This window comes from Pan paniscus, chromosome 3 (genome assembly GCF_029289425.2).
Source record: "Pan paniscus chromosome 3, NHGRI_mPanPan1-v2.0_pri, whole genome shotgun sequence".
Taxonomy (NCBI): Eukaryota; Metazoa; Chordata; class Mammalia; order Primates; family Hominidae; genus Pan; species Pan paniscus.
The window spans coordinates 3,174,801-3,188,074 of NC_073252.2; the positions used below are offsets into that span (position 1 = coordinate 3,174,801).

Below are 13,274 nucleotides of genomic sequence, written 5' to 3' on the forward strand. Positions count from 1 at the left end.
AGTGGTGCGATCTCAGCTCACTGCAGCCTTGAGTCAGGCTCAGGTGATTCTCTCACCTCAGCCTCCCAAGTAGCTGGGACCACAGGCCCACACCACCAAACCCAGCTAATTTTTTGTATTTTTAAGTAGAGACGGGTTTCATCATGTTATGCAGGCTGCTCTCAAACTCCTGAGCTCAAGCGATCTGCTGGCCTCAGCCTCCCAAAGTTGGGATTATAGGCGTGAGCTACCAGATTTTTTCTTATTAATCTAATAATTCTTTGTATAGTCTTGATATTATCCATAACGTGTATTGCAAATATCTTCTCTAACTCTGGCTTGACTGTTTATGGTGTCCTTTTTTGGTTTTTGGGGTTTTTTGAGACAAGGTCTTGCTCTGTCACCCAGGCTGGAGTGTTATGGCACAAGCTTGGCTTATTGCAGCCTCAATTCCTAGGCTTAAACAGTCCTCCCACCTCAGCCTCCCGAGTAGCCGGAACTACAGTCACACACTGCCATGTCCAGATAATTTTGTTTTTTTTTAGAGATAGGATCTTACTATGCCCCAGCTGGTCTCAAACTCCTAGACTCAATGAGCCTCCCATCTTGACCTCCCAAAGTGCTGGGAGTACAGGCATGAGCCACTGTGCATGCCAGTTCTTATTTTTAATGCAGTTGAATTGATCAGTGTTTTCATTTTGGTTAGTGCTTTTTGTGACTTAAGAAATTCTTTCCAGGCTGGGTACAGTGGCTCACACCTGTAATGCCAGCACTTTGGGGGCAGAGGCAGGAGGATTACTTGAGCTCAGGAGTTTGAGACCAACCTGGACAACATGGCGAAACACCATCTCTACAAAAAATACAAAAATTAGCTGGACATGGTGGTGTGTGCCTGTAGTCCCAGCTACTCAGGTGGCTGGGGTGAGAGGATTGCTTGAGCCCAGAAGGTCAAGGCTGCAGTGAGCTGTGATTGTGCCCCTGCACTTCAGCCTGTGAGACAGAGTGAGACCCTATCTCAAAAAAAACCAAAAAAAAAAAAAAAAAAAAAAAAGAAAACCACTGAAATTATTTCCACTCCAAGGTCATGAAGATAGTCTCTTAGATTATATTCTGAAATCCTTATAAATGTAAATTTCATATTTAGGCCTTTAATTCACCTAGATTTGGTTTTTTGCATATGGTGTGAGGTAAGGATTCACTTTCATTTTTTTCTCTCCATAGGGTTACACACCTATCATTGTTTATAATCTAACTTTCTGCGCCCATCTGCAATGCCACTTCTGTCATATGTCCACATATGACATATGTAGATCTGTTGTTGGATTCTTTCCTCTGTTCCATTAGTCTGTCTATTCTTGTGCCAATATCAAGCTGTCTTCATTATTATCAATTATGTATTGAGATCTGATAAAGTAAGTCTTTTCCACCTTATTTTTCTTCTTTGAGAGTGTCTTGACTATTCTGGCTCTTTGTATTTTCATGTAAGGTTTTTCTCCCATATAAGTTTTAAAATCAGCTTGTCAATTCCAACAACAATGATGCACTTGATAGTTTGGGAATTTATTATAGCTATCAATCAGTTTTGGGAAAATTGACGTCTTTACAATATTGAGTTTTCTGATTCATGAACATGGTTTACCTCTCTTTCCATTTGGGTCTTCTTTAAGGTTTACCAATAGGATTTTATAATTTTGTCCATTGTGGTCTTGCTCATCTTAAGTTTGATTTGTAAATATTTTATGTTTCTTTTAGTCTATTGTAAATTGTGTATTTTTAATTTCATTTTTTTTGTTAATAGCATATAAAACACACCTTGTCTTTTAACTGGAGCATTTTGTCCATTGTGTATTTAATGTAATTAAATCTACCGTCTTATTTTATGCTACATATTGTCTCACTTGTGTTTGTGTTTTCTTCCTCCCTTTTCTCTCCTTTTCCCCTTCTTTGAGATTGAGCAACTTAAAACAAATCATTTCATTTCCCCCCTTCTCCTAGTTAGAAAGTTAAACACTCTCTATTCTTACTGAAGTCTAGAGTTAACTAATAAATACTTTTATCCTCCTCCTGGACAACATAAGGACCTCAGGTGACTTTCATTGGTCTCCCTCATTACTTGATATTATTGTTGTATATATCTAATTCTAACTCAATATATTTTAAAACTCTCACCTAAGACCGTATTTGTTTTTTTTTTTTTTGGAGGCAGAGTCTCTGTCACCCAGGCTGGAGTGCAGTGGTGCTATCTTGGCTCATTGCAACCTCCATCTCTTGGGTTCAAGCAATTCTTGTGCCTCAGCCTCCTGAGTAGCTGGAATTACAGGTGCCTGCCACCAGACCCAGCTAATTTCTTGTATTTTTAGTAGAGACAGTGTTCTGCCATGTTGTCCATGTTGATCTCTTAACTCCTGAGCTCAGGCAATCCTCCCGCCTTGGCCTCCCAAATTGCTAGGATTACAGGCAAGAGCCACCACGCCTGGACCTTTTTACTTTTTTGTAGTTGGAAAAGGAAGGAATATTTTAATAGCTTTAAAATTGTTTTATTATGATAAAATTTTCATATATAAAGTTTATCATTTTAATTATTTTAAAGTATACAGTTCTGTGGCTTTGCGAATATTCATATTATTGTTCAGGCATCACCACCATCCATCTCCAGAACTTTTTCATCACCCCAAGCTTAAACTCTGTACCCATTAAACACTAAATCCCCACTCCTCCAGCCCTTTGCAACCACCATTCTACCTCCTGTCTCTCTGAATTTGACTACTCTAGACACCTCATACAAGTGGAATCATACATTTATCTTTTTGTGATTGGGTTATTTCACATAGCATGTCTTCAGTGTTCATCCATGTGGTAGCATGCGTCAGAATTTCCTTCCTTTTGGCCAGGCGTCGTGGTTTATGGGCTTATGCCTGTAATCCCAGCACTTTGGGAGGCTGAGTTTGGATTTGGGAAGATTGCTTGAGCCTAGGAGTTTGAGACCAGCCCTGGCAACATAGTGAGATCCCGTCTCTACAAAAAATAACAAAAATTAGCCAGGCATGTTGGCACGTGCTGGTAGTCCCAGCTACTTGGGAGGCTGAGGCAGGAGGATCCCTTGAGCCTAGGAGGTCAAGGCTGCAGTGAGCCATGGTTGCAACACTGCACTGCAGCCTGGGCGACAGAGACCCTGTCTCCAAAAAAAAAAAAAAAAAAAAAAAAAAAGGCACAAAACCCCGATAAATAGAATTTCCTTCTCTGCATAATGCTGCTATGAACGTGGTACAAATAGCTGTTTTCATTTCTTTGGGGTATATATCCAGAAGTGGAATTGCTGGATTATGTGGTAATTATGTTTAATTTTTTGAGGAACCACTCTATGGTTTTCCACAGCAGCCACACCATTTTACATTCCCGTCAGCAATGCACAAAGGGTTCCAGTTTCTCCGCATCTTTGCCAACACTTATTTTCTTTTTTTCCTCTTCTTCCTCCTTCTCCCCCCTTGAAACTTTTTTTTTTCTTCTCGTTTTTGTAGAGAACAGGGTCTCCTTATGTTGTCCAGTCAAGTCTGCCAACTCCTGGGCTCAGGCTATCCTCCTGTTTCTGCCTCCCTAAGTGCTGGGATTTTAAGCTGAAGCCACTGCGCCCAACTCCCCGCTTCTTCCACTGCCATCCTAATGAATGTTAAGTGGTATCCCACAGTGGTTTTGATTTGCGTTTCCCTAGTGATTAACTATGGGAAGCAGAAGTGAATGAGAATTGTGATCTTGTCAGAAAAATCGTCTTGGAAAAGCCAACGTCCAACAGAAATGGTTAGAACAGGGGTCGCTGGCTTCCATCCAGACAGTATCCCTGACCCTTGTTGGGGCAATGTCACAGAGGCTCCTGCTGAGCAGGGAGGTCTGGATTCCACACTCTTCTGCCACTGCCCAGCTCTGGACCTAAGCTTTCTATGGGTGTCAAGAGGACAAGCAGCCGTGCCCATTTGTCTCGCTGCTTGTTTTTTTGGGTGTCAGATGCGCCAGGAGGAGGGACAGTGTGCGGGAAGGTGCTGGTCTGAGGCTGGTCCTGCCAAAGCCCCGCAGGCTCACTCCCTGGTTGTGCGGAGGTGGCTGGTGCTCGCTCGTCCCCTCAGCACCCGCAGGCCCGGCCCGGGGGCCAGGCAGTTGTCCTCTGTGGAGCCTTATCGGGGCCCACAGGCCCTGCTGCCTTGACCCCACCCGGGCCCCAAAACTCGGCCTGGGGACCGCACAAGGCGGGGCTACGCGGGGCAGGGCCCGTCTGCTGGGGGAGTGCGCTGGGCGGCGGCGGGGGGGCAGGGTCCCTGGGCTCCGACAGCCCCTCCGGCGGAGGTCAGTCACAATGAAACCGTGTCCAGCGGACCCGGCAGGGGCTCGCCGCAGTCGACCTGGCCACCGTGAAGCCATGACCTGGCGTCCGAAGCTGCCGGCCGGGGTGCACTCCGCGCGGGACCCTGGGCCTCCGCAGGCCCCGGCGAGGTCGCCCCGAGGCGGGCCTGGCGAGTCCAATCGCCCTGCCCGCAGGGGACCCGCCCCTCATGGGTCCCGCCAATCGCAGGGTACGTTGCTCGGCAGTGCTGCGCGGCTTGGCCTATGGGACGGCGCGTTGTTGGGTTGCAGCGCCGCAGGCCGCACCCAGGTCGGGCGGTGGGGGCGAGCGGAGGGGCTGAGGGGCGGAGAGGCCTGGCGGGCCGCTGCTGCGGGCCAGGGGACGGGGGCGGAGCCGGAGCCGGAGCCGACGGGCGGTGCCCGCACTGGGACCCCGGAATCCTGCGCGCTGCCCACGATTCGCTTCTGAGGTGAGGCTAGCCAGCGGGGCGGCGGGGGCCCGGTTCGGGCTGAGGCGGCGGCGGGGGCGCGGGGAACTGGGCCGCAGTTGCGGCGGGCGGGGGCCGCGGGGCCTGCGGCGGCCCTGGCAGCCTCGGGGGCGGGGAGGCCGCTGCGGCGCCGAGGGCGTCTTGGAGGGGTCCCCGCGGGGCCTTCGGCCTGGGCCGAGCCGGGGAGCGAGGGCGCCGCAGATCTTTCATCGGGATAGGACCCCGGGGACTAGGCTTTTCCCGGGCCGCTCGTTCCTGGCCGCCTTGTGGGCTGCAGGGGTGGGGGCGGAGGAGGACGACCCTGGCTGGACGCTGGTCAGCATCCTGCTTGTGAGACCGGTTCCGCGGTCCGCAGCGCTGGTGGCTGCAAGGTTTGTGTACGGACGCATCTGGGTCCTGCCTGTCGGCTCTCGTATTTAAAAACGACGGCTTCTGCCAAAAGAGAAAAGCCGTATCTGCCGACGGACGCTCAAGAGATAATCGTGGAACTTTATCAGCGATGGGGCTGTTGGTCACCTTTGCCCTCCCTCTCTTTTCTTTTTTCTTAATCTTTTATTTTCGTTTTTTGGGAGATGTCAGAGGGCCTTTCCCTATTACGATGACTTTTATCTTTGCTCTTGTAATGGCTCAAGATAGTTGGGAGGTAATTTGCATTCACTTTATGCATACCCACCTTGAAAAACGTATTTTGGTTCGCCTGAAACTTGTTGGTTTGAGCATAATTTATGTTTAGAAAGACAAAAAGCAATTGTCATATAGCCAAAGACCAAAAACATAGCTGATAGCTGTATGCATTACTGTTAAGTTAAAGAAAGATTTTTTTGTATGAAAAATCGACTGAGATCTTAATGGGGATAGGAAATAGAATGCTGATAGGTCGACTGTGTCTATGAGTAGAGGCGCCTAGTGAAAACAAGCTTGGAGTGGATGAGTAGGAGTTCAACAGGCACCAGAGAGAGGAGGGCATTTCAGGCAGAGGGTGTGAATTGTATGAAAGTGAGTTTGTAAACTTTGGAGCCTTGAATGGACAAAGGCCAGTGATGATATCTTTTTTTTTTTGAGACGGAGTCTCGCTCTGTCGCCAGGCTGGAGTACAGTGGCGCGATCTCGAGTCACTGCAATCTCCGCCTCCCAGGTTCAAGCGATTCTCCTACCTCAGCCTCCCGAGTAGCTGGGACTACAGGCGCGCGCCACCACGCCCAGCTAATTTTTGTATTTTTAGTAGAGACGGGGTTTCACCATGTTGGCCAGGATGGTCTCAATCTCTTGACCTCGTGATCCGTCCGCCTAGGCCTCCAAAAGTGCTGGGATTACAGGCGTGAGCCACCGCGCCTGGCCTACGTTAAAATTTTAATATACTCCTTTGATTTTGACAGTGGAGAAAACTAGAATAGTAAAGTTGTCTTTTCAGGAAGTGGATGATTTGGGCAGTCAAAACTGCTTTTCAGAGTTTCGATGTGGTTTACAATGGTATGGACAGCTAGTATGATTTGTTAGTTTTCTACTTGTGGTGTCTTTAGGTTTTAGAGTTTCGGAGAGTCGCTGAGTGATGTGAGTCTAAACTCTAGCCAGTCCCCGAATTGTGAGATAGTTTTCCTTCTAAAATATGCTTCGTACAAGCTGGTCATTTTTCCCCTTAATTCTTTTGATGTTATCTGATATACTGAGAAGGTTTTGTTTGGTGTTCAGTTTTGTGTTACTGATTTTGCCATAAAAACTGTTTATTTACATGATTTTTAGTTTTTAGTTCTTTCTTATAGTCTTTGAATTGAATAAGAAAAGTAAATACTGAAATGCTTTGAAAGATAACAAAATATTTACTTATTGCTTGAAACTTAGAGTTAGATTGACTGCCCTTCCTTTCTTTCCTTCCATGTTTACCTCTTAACATATACACATATGTAGAGAGAATAGTATAAACCTCTTTTCTCAACCAGTTTCAACAGTCAATCTTGCTTCATCATATCCCCGCAGTCCTAGATATCCTTTAACCGTTAAATAGTTCAATATGTATATCTTAAAGACTTAAACAAAAGGTAAACATGAGTACCACTATCACAGAAAATGAATAATTCCTTAATACTTTCAAATATCCAGCCAGTGTTAAAATTGTCAGAATTCTCATTTTTTTTTCTTAACAATTTCAATCGATCCACATGCTATCTATACAGTGTGACTCATTTTAATTGATAGTTTCCCCTCCATATTTAGTTTTCTCTTGTAATTTATTTATGGATGAAACCTGGTAGTTTGTCATGTGGAGTTATGCACAGTCTCAATTTTACTCTGTGGCGTAGTTTCACAGAATTTACTGAAAACTGGTGGTTAGATCTAAAGGTGTGATCAGATTCAGCTTTACTTTTGTCAAGCAAACTTCGTAGGTAAGTAGGCAGAAATGATTAGTAGTCTTTGTTCGCAGCCCTTGATTGTCAGTGCCTACAGTCATTTCAGCAAGCATTGAATATATTGATATTTGAATTCTATAACTTCTTTTATTAAATATAATATTTTTATAAAGATAATTTTTCATGCCTCCACTATTTGGTTATCTTGAGGTATCTCTTACAGAAAAGGGAGGATAAATGCTTAATTCTTCTCCATTATTTACTAGGTTTCACATAATGAATTGTTTCGCTAATATCCTTCAAAAGTAGCCAGTGAAGCTGGGCATGCTAGGATGGGCCTGTAATCGTAGCTGCTCCTGAGGCTAAGATGGTACGAACCTGTGAGCCTGGGAGGTCGAGGCTGCAGTGAGCCATGATCACTTCACTGCACTACTCTGTCTCTTAAAAAAAAAAAAAAAAAGCCGAGTGTGGTGGCTCACGCCTGTAATCCCAGCACTTTGGGAGGCCGAGGCGGGTGGATCACGAGGTCAGGAGATCGAGACCATCCTGGCTAACATGGTGAAACCCCGTCTCTACTAAAAACGCAAAAAATTAGCTGGGCGTGGTGGCAGATGCCTGTAGTCCCAGCTACTCGGGAGGCTGAGGCAGGAGAATGGCGTGAACCCGGGAGGCGGAGCTTGCAGTGAGTGGAGATCGCTCCATTGCACTCTAGCCTGGGTGACACGGAGCGAGACTCCGTCTCAAAAAAACAAAAACAAAAACAAAAAACAAGCTAGGTGCGGTCGCTCACAATCCCGGCACTTTGGGAGGCTGAGGCAGGTGGATCGCCTGAGGTCAGGAGTTTGACACCAGCCTGGACAACAGTGAAACCCCATCTCTACCAAAAATACAAAAATTAGCTGGGCATGGTGGTGCATGCCTGTAATCCCCACTACTAGGGAGGCTGAGGCAGGAGAATCGCTTGAACCCAGGAGGCGGAGGTTGCAGTGCCATTGCACTCCATTCTGGGCAACAAGAGCGAAACTCCGTCTCAAAAAAAAAAAGGAAGTAAGACTAGGATTCTACTCAACCTTCTCATTTTTATATACCTGTATCTACTTTTCTTCTAAGCCAAACATTTTGGTTCTACTTGCTCACTGTTTCAACCCACACCGTACACATTTCAGTCTCAGAACAAGATGAACACGTGAACCTCGAAAATTTGAGACAGGTCTCGGTTAACTTAGAAAGTTTATTTTGCCAGTGTTGAGAATGTGTGCCTGTGACACAGCCTCCAGAAGTCCTGATGACATGTGCCCAAGGTGGTTGGGCACAGCTTGGTTTTATACATTTTAAGGAGACATGAGACATCAATCAATATATGCAAGAAGTACATTGGTTCAGTCCAGAACTGCGGGGACAGCTTGAAGCAGGGAGGGAGCTTCCAGGTCACAAGTAGGTGAGAGACAAATGGTTACCTTCTTTTGAGTTTCTGATAAGCCTTTCCAAAGGAGGCAACCAGATATGCATCTATCTCAGTGAGCAAAGGGATGACTTTGAATAGAGTGGGAGGCAAGGCTGGGCATGGTGGCTCACGTCTGTAATCCCAGCACTTTGGGAGGCCGAGGCAGGTGGATCACCTGAGATCAGGAGTTCGAGACCAGCCTGGCCAGCATGATGAAACCCTGTCTCTACTAAAAATACAAAAATTAGTCAGGCTTGGTGGTGGATGCCTGTAATCCCAGGTACTCAAGAGGCTGAGGCGGGAGAATCACTTGAACCCAGGAGGCGGAGGTTACAGTGAGTTGAGATCGTGCCATTGCATTCCAGCCTGGGACAGAGTGAGACTCCGTCTCAAAAAAAAAAAAAAAAAAAAAAAAAATAGGAATCTTAACATAGCATAATATTAAACTTTAATAGAGTTGTTTAATTGTTAATGCTTATTCTGGCCTTTCTACATTGAGGAACCTTGAGTTTAAAGGAATGAGGGGAAGCACATTTAATACAGTTTGCCTTTTGAGCTTAATTTTTCTAGAAGTACCTTTTAAAACAGTTGTTATAACTAACGTGTAACAGTGTTTTTGATAACTGTTAGCTTAAACATGTTGAGCATATATTTATTTATTTAATTTATTTTTTTTGAGACAGACTCTTGCTCTGTCACCTAGGCGGGAGTACAGCGATGTGATCATAGTTTGCTGCAGCCTTGAACTCCTGGGCTTAAGCCATTCTCCCACCTCTGACTCCGAAGTAGCTAAGACTGCAGGTTCATGCCAACAGGCTTGGCTAATTTTTTTTTTTTTTTTGAGATAGGGTCTCAAAAGCCTGAGCTGTGTTGCTCAGGCCGGTCTTGAATTCCCGGTCTCAAGTGATCCTCCTGCCTCAGCCTCTGAATATGCTAGGATAACAGGCATGAGTCACTGCACCTGACCTGTTTCCAGGTTTTTACTGTTATAAGCAGTGCTCCAATTAATATTACATCTCCATATTGGGCACTTATGAGGTACATCTATAAATACATTCTCAGAAATGAAATTGCTATGTCAAAGAATAATTGCACTTTTCATTTGCGTAGACATTTCCAAATTACCCTCCTGGCCCCAATTAATATTCTTACATTTCCATCTTTGGGCACCTATGAAGTATATCTATAGATACATTCTCAGAAGTGAGATTGCCATGTCAAAGAGTAATTACACTTTTACTTTCTGTAGATGTTTCCAGATTATCCTCCTAAGAAGTTTACGTCAGTTTATACTCCTACCAACTGTGTATTTTCTCCACGTAATGAAGTATGGACACTAAAGTAACAATAGTCCCTATCTTACATGGTTATTATGAGGATTAAATGAAGTAAATGCCAAAAGGTACCTACTAAGCTGTCAGCAAATGACTTATATTATTAATATAATAATTATTTTTTTCTGAACTTTATTACCAGAAATATTATAAACCTAGACAGTGCTTCATGAGGTTGGGAAAGAGGGTTCATACAATTGATCTGAGCAATATATGCCTCCGAAATACTGTTGTCTGTGTTAGAACAGACGAGCTCTGCATCTAGGCCTTGGGCCCAGGGAGTCTGGCATCTGGGGCTGATGTTAGGGGACAGAGTCCACAGGTATATCTCAAATTTGCTGGAAAGGGCATGCCTCAGGAATGGGGCGCAGTAGATGTAACTACATGTGTGCCTCTGCAGCCTGGAATAGTAGCTGTGGCTGTTTGCATGGGGAGGAGAAAGGCATCATTTGGGAGGGACCTTTAGAATATCCCATCCCAAACACTTCTCTCCTTCTCTTACTCTGAAGGGCTTAATTTAAATTTGCTTTGTGGATTAACGTATTGAGAATGATTTAGGGAGTTCCTTACTTAAAAAATGTTTTCCCTCATCTGCACACTGTCGCTTGAAATTTATTTCAGAGGAGAGGGAGCCGTAACCATAGGCAGTGTGGTATTATGAAAGGAGTACTGGCTCTTCACTATGGGTTTACTGTGGTTTGCTGAGGGTAGTTGAGTGGGTGAGAAAGTCACTTAGCTGCCCCAAGCCTCACTTTTCTCCATCGGAAAATTAAGTAGCCATGTAATACATGAAAGAGAGAATGTTGTGAAAACACTTTGAGAATGCAAAGGCCGAGTGAAAACATATGTCCGTACAAAAGCTTGTGTGTGAATGTTCAGAGCAGCATTATGTTTAACAGACAAAAAGTGAAACACCCCAGATGTCCATCAGCTGATGAGTGGATCAACAAAATGTGGTCTGTTCATATGATGGAATAGTAGTTGGCAATAGAAAGGATTGAAGCACTCATACCTGGTACAACATGGATGAACTCTGAAAACATGCTAAGTGGAAGAAGCCAGACACAAGAGACCATGTGCTTCATGATTTTACTTATGTGAAATGTCTTCAATAGGCAAATCTTTTTGTTTTGTTTTGTTTTTTGTGAGACTGAATCTCACTCTCTTGCACAGGCTGGAGTGCAGTGGCGCGATCTTGGCTCACTGCAACCTCCACCTCCCAAGTTCAAGCGATTCTCCTGCCTCAGCCTCCTGAGTAGCTGGGAACAGGTGTGTGCCACCATGCCCGGCTGATTTTTTTTTCTGAGACGGTGTCTTGCTCTGTCGCCCAGGCTGGAGTGCAGTGGCGCGATCTTGGCTCACTGCAAGCTCTGCCTCCCGGGTTCACGCCATTCTCCTGCCTCAGCCTCCTGAGTAGCTGGGACTACAGGCGCCTGCCACCATGCCCGGCTAATTTTTTGTATTTTTAGTAGAGATGGGGTTTCACCGTGTTAGCCAGGATGGTCTCAGTCTCCTGACCTCATGATCCGCCCGCCTCAGCCTCCCAAAGTGCTGGGATTACAGGCGTGAGCCACCGCGCCTGGCCACGCCCGGCTAATTTTTATATTTGTAGTAGAGATGGGGTTTCACCACGTTGCCCAGGCTGGTCTTGAACTCCTGACCTCAAGTGACCCACCCGCCTCGGCCTCCCAAAGTGCTGGGATTACAGGTGTGAGCCACTGTACCTGACCCCCAGTAGGCAAATCTATACAGGCAGAAGGTAGATTTGGGGTTGACTGGGGCTCCAGCTGGGGAGAATGGAGTGGGAATGAGGAATGACTGCTAATGTGTATGGGGTTTCTTTTTGGGTGTTGAAAATGTTATAACGTTAGATTGTGATGATTAGTTACACAACTCTGAATACACTAAAACTCTGTATACTTCATTTAGAGACAGAGTCTTGCTCTATTGTTCAGGTTGGGGAACAGTGGTATAATCATAGCTGACTGTAACCTGGAACTCCTGGGCTCAAGTAATCCTCCCCACCTCAGCCTCCGGAATAGCTAGGACTACTGGTGCATACCACCACAGCTGGCTAATTTTTAAAAATATTGCCACTGAAGATGTGTGGCCCTGGATCAAAATGGTGAAATTCTCTGAACTAATTTTTCTCATCTGCAGAAATAGGAGTAATAATAATAACAGTCATATCTAACTGGAGGTGTGAGGCTGTGGTAAGCAAACTTACAATGCTTACAGTATGTGAGGATGCTGTCAGTGTGCTTTCTTTCCTTCTTTTCCAGAACATAGAGGATGGAGGAGCAGGCCTTAAGAGGGAAAGACACAGAAGATGCAATAGAGAGCCTTGTAGCTCTTTTTTGTCTGTCTCTCCCTCTCTCTCAAAATAAAGCCTATGTAGAGGTTTTTTTTTTGTCTGATACAGCTGCATGTGTTTGCAGTTTAGTAGGAACTTTGTGGTTAAACCATGCTTTCTAAGATTTTCTTAAAAGGCCAACCTTGTTGCCAGATGATACCATTAATCAAGTTATTCAAGTTATTGTCACATAGGGCTTCAGGCAGGAAGGAAGGTTAGGAATGATCTTTAGTCTCATAGAATGAACTCCCTTTTGGTCTGAGTGTCTCCTTCAGTAGGAAGGGATGTGATGTTAATTGACCAGTCTTTAGGGGGGAAATAGATGACCCCCACCATCCGGATAGTCAGTTTTTATTCTTTTTTTTTTTTTTTGAGATGGAGTTTCGCTCTTGTTGCCCAGGCTGGAGCGCAATGGCTCGATCTCGGCTCACCGCAACCTCCGCCTCCCAGGTTCAAGCAATTCTCCTACCTCAGCCTCCTGAGTAGCTGAGATTACAGGCATGCATCACTACGCCCAGCTAATTTTTGTATTTTTAGTAGAGACGGGGTTTCCCCATGTTGAGGCTGGTCTCGAACTCCTGACCTCAGGTGATCTGCCCGCCTCAGCCTCCCAAAGTGCTGGGATTACAGGCATGAGCCACAGTGCCCGGCCTCTTTTCTTTTCTTTTCTTTTCTTTTCTTTTCTTTCTTTCTTTCTTTCTTTCTTTCTTTCCTTTCTTTCCTTTCTTTCCTTTCTTTCGCTTCTTTCCCTTCTTTCCCTTCTTTCCTTCCTTTCCTTCCTTCCTTCCTTCCTTCCTGTCTGTCTGTCTGTCTTTCTCTTTCTTTCTTTATTTCTTTCCTTCTTTCTTTCTTTCTTTTTTTTTCTTTTTTTTTTTTTTGAGAGAGAGTCTCGCTCTTTCACCCAGGCTGGAGTACAGTGGTTCCATCTTGGCTCACTGCAACCTCCGCCTCCCGGGTTCAAGCGATTCTTGTGCCCCAGCCTACTGAGTAGCTGGGACT

General features: G+C 45.3%; 1 protein-coding gene across 16 annotated transcripts in view; it reads left to right on the forward strand.

Moving 5' to 3' along the window:
• The first annotated feature begins 4,599 nt into the window (after positions 1-4,599).
• Positions 4,600-13,274, forward strand: part of ADD1 (adducin 1) — an 86,307-nt gene continuing 77,632 nt past the window's right edge. For 8 of the 16 annotated variants that reach the window (XM_034958239.4, XM_034958231.4, XM_034958240.4 and 5 more), the window contains exon 1: positions 4,600-4,781. The gene's annotated coding sequence lies outside the window, so the exon portion shown is untranslated. Of the gene's footprint in view, positions 4,782-4,904; positions 5,443-13,274 lie in introns of those variants that run through there. The other 8 variants (XM_063603494.1, XM_063603493.1, XM_024928523.5 and 5 more) reach the window with 6 other exon arrangements.